Source organism: Belonocnema kinseyi, chromosome 4, assembly GCF_010883055.1.
Source record: "Belonocnema kinseyi isolate 2016_QV_RU_SX_M_011 chromosome 4, B_treatae_v1, whole genome shotgun sequence".
NCBI lineage: Eukaryota > Metazoa > Arthropoda > Insecta > Hymenoptera > Cynipidae > Belonocnema > Belonocnema kinseyi.
In genome coordinates, this window is record NC_046660.1 from 91215541 (window position 1) to 91219594 (window position 4054).

Here is a 4054-nt window from a genome sequence, read left to right on the forward strand (position 1 = left end):
TTCCACCACCAAGTAAGTGTGTGGAGGGTGTGTAAAGGAATAAAGAAGGTGTAAGAAAAATGTAAACCCTTAGGGGACACATTAGAAGCTTCCACTGAAATTAATTTTGATTTCTTAAAAATGCACGCAAGGTAAAAACTGAATTTGACTCTGTCTGCTGGACGGATTTAGTTGTAAAATAAAAAATTGTTATAGACATAAATCAACATTTATGTTTCACACCTACCAGCAGAGTAATTTTTACTGCCCATATACTTTCAAGTGATAGGTGGAGAATACTGAAGGAGTGTAACGATTCTCATTTCACGCTCTTTGTATAAAGTCGTGATCACTTATTTAAATATTTATTTATTAAACTTTATGAGAAAATTCGATATTAATTTCGTATTTCTTCTGATAATTATATCTTGTTACAGTAGACTCTACGAAACTTCTCTCTAAGACACTTTTCGTCTTCCGAATTCCTATTCGTTCGCTCACCCCCACTCCTTGCCTCATTTCACCCAAACATGCGCTGTCGCTGCGCCGAATGCGGCTCGCTTCTCAACAATTCTAGAGCAGAACTTCACGTTTAGGTTAGGGCGAATTTATATAGGCTCGTGTGCTCTTTTGTGTTTCACAGTGGAATTTTTAATATTGTCCTTCACTGAAATTGTTGAAAATTATAAATTCATCGTGTAGAGGTCAGACTAAATATTAAAATACTCCGAAAAAGGCAGCATACCTTTTGTTTTGTCAAACTGTTTACCAAATACCTGAACCTACATTGTGACATTGTTTAAAATAGAATTTCAATGGAGCCGCCAACAAAAATACGTAAAAAAAGTGAATGGTTCACTGCTGAAACAAAATCAAGTATTCCCAAAGCAATTTAAGAAGGAGAAAAAGTACTCAAAAAATTTCAAACTGCGTATCGGTAATTATTCTTGAAATTTCACAAATTTGCGTTCTGACATTAACAATTGTCTTCTTCAATATCCAATTAAATTGAAATTTCAAAATTTTAATGATGAATTTCGCGAAATTCATAATTAAATGAATTGCCACCCAAAAAGATTTTCGTTTCGGCTCCACTGAAGGGAAGGTTTCCTTTCACGGAAGATACTTGACAAAGCTGTACGGCGCTTGAGATCGTTTGAATTCGCGCGCGCGTGACATGGCTCTCGTGTGTCGCAGGAGAGAGGGTATTCTGATACTTCGTGTTCGCTGCCCCTACAGCCCCGAAAACAAGAACTGTCGTAGACTCTACTGTATAAGCAACGGAGTTTCACTTATGACTGTTTTGAAGAACAGATTCCTGATTGTTTTCATTAAAGCGTTCATCATTCCTTGTCCTGTTTCTAATTGATTTGAATCCTCCATCATTTATTGAAGTGGATCGACTTTGAACACGTTGAAGTGCAATTTTAAAACGTATTTCACAGTGTATAAGGGTGTTTCTCAAAAAGTTGGCCACTTTGGGGAGTGTGGTTTTTGAGAAAAAAAGTTGTTCGAACTGACTGGCAATTTTTTTTAGCTTAAAGTTCAAACTGTCAGGTAACGGAAAATAAGCGTGGCCGCGAAAAAACATTAATTAATATTAAAACTTATAACAATTTTGGAAATGGCTCACATTCTGAATGCAGTGACATTGTGCAAACTAATTAGTTCTCAGTCAGTTTACATAAAATTAAATAAAAATTTAATAAAATACAATGGTGTACCTACCACCTTGTCATTCACTTTCTGTTGTTTTTCTGGAAATTATTAAGAAAAAAAATTGGATGTACCATGATTTATTTAAATAAACATAAACTGATCTCAATAACAACCTTTACCTTCCATTGTTGGGTGAGTCAAAACAAGTTTTTTGATCCTGTTAGAACTTTTGCTACACACTCGCGTCAGAACGATTATTTTTCAATCACAATTACTTATCCACTGCGCCGTCGTGTATTTGAAGTCCGAGGAATGATAGCGCTCCACGTTCCGTCACTGACAGTACGACTAACCTCGAAACTCGCGACTGGGACTGACAGGACATCTCGCGCACGAAAAATTTAATAATATTTCATGTTTGTGCGTATAAAATATAACCTAATAAATTTATTAAAAATCAATACCTGTACATTTTCACTCGTTGAATCCAAATCTGATATTATTTTTTGATATTTCTCAAATAATTGAGGAATTTTAAGCAGGACCGACAGGACATATAATTAAGGTACGCTTGTCTGAGAGCACAGTTTAACTAATTTTTTGAAAAGCCAAATTGACTTTTTGATTCTCTACGGGTGAAATTGATTGAAGAACTATCGGAGTAACAAATCACACCCAAATTTACATTGATATAAATATTTTTTCTTGTATGAAAACCAATTAAATATGCGTGAGATCGACAGGACGTGAAAACAAAGGACAACTTTGAAATTTTTTGTAATAATTGATAAAACAATAATCGAAGTTACAAAATGTATTTTTTATATTATTATTCATAAAAATGATAGAATTAAGGTTGCAGAGAGATAAATTACGGTAATAGTAGTTTAATGTTGCTAAAATCCAAGAAAACTCGTACTGGGGACACGGGACTGACAGAACGTTTTTGATGGTTTTTTATTTTTAGCTACAATTAGAAATAATTAAGATTCATCAAAATGAGGAAGGTTTTTCTTCATGTTGAGCTCCTATTTTAGCATTTTTTGCATTGCCCATCTCTTCTTTATTATTGATTGCGGAGCTTAGACACAAATTGGCCAACTTTTTGAGAATCACCCATGAAGGTTTCTTTGGTTTCCATTGTGTTTCGGGAGAAAAAAATTATTCAGATTTTTTTATAACAAGTTTTTTCTACCAAACATACCAAAAAATACCAGTCTGAAAATGTATGACGTGTAGACTACATCAATACCAGTCCTAACATTTTCAGGATAAAAAATATATGTTTTAAAAAAAATTTTTTTCTTCGTTTTTTTTTTAATCCAAAATAACTGTATCCAGATAACAATATGCACGCACGGTGCAGGCACGAGTGCGAATAAACCGTCACGGGTGTCACCAAACAGATGTGTCCGCATATGCGTGATATATGTGTCGCACCTCGTGCGAGTCGCTCGCGTTCCGATGCAGTGCGAGGCGCACACGTGCTGATGAAGTGCATCCCTTCTAATTTTTTATTCTGTTTTGTGGAGTCCAAATTTGAACCTTAGACTTTTCAAGAAAATTCCAAAAGTTGTTATTTCAATGTTGTATATGTTATAACGTTGGTTATTTTTTGGCTGTGATTATGTTTTGAAATATAATTAAATACATATTAGTCTCAGATTTGAGTAGATTTAGTAGATTCGAAATATTCTTATTGTACCTTCAAAGCCAGGGAACGACATACGTATGTCTCAGTGAACGACACCCAACAGAAGGAAGTTTTTAGGGAATTATACGTATTTTTTTATTGATGGCCAAGTTGCGATGATTGCTATTTGCTTTCTTCATTCCTAGGACATCGCCTTCTTAGAATCTTTAATATTCAATAGATTGTTAACTGATTTTAGATGTCCGAACCTCAAAAATCAATTACCGGCACCCCAGAATGAATGTGCAAATTCGTTAACTGAGGAAATGAACATGACCCCATAACATCGAAGGTATTCCTTTGCTCCAAAAAGTTCGTCTTTTCTTTTAAAAGCAGCCATTATTGTACAAAATGATGTTTCTTATTGTCTAAAGCAACTAAATTGAATAATATTTTTACAAATAAGCTTTGCAAATAACATTAACAGACAAATAACTTTAACATATACCATAGAATTCGATGCAATTTTTTACTGCAAAAGCATGACTCGTACATCACAACTTGATGCTAACATAACTAGCCTGACGGCAAAGCTGGCAACGATGTCCAGTGAACCGTGAAGTTTGACATTTGTGTATGTACAATGCGCAGGTACGCACTTACCCATTACTTAATCGCGGAATGTGCTTGTCATTTCCTTGCGACATGGGTCACATCATGCGAGTCCCATGCGTGCTTAAAACGTGCGTCGCACGATTGTTATATGGCAGGGGCGGATCCAGG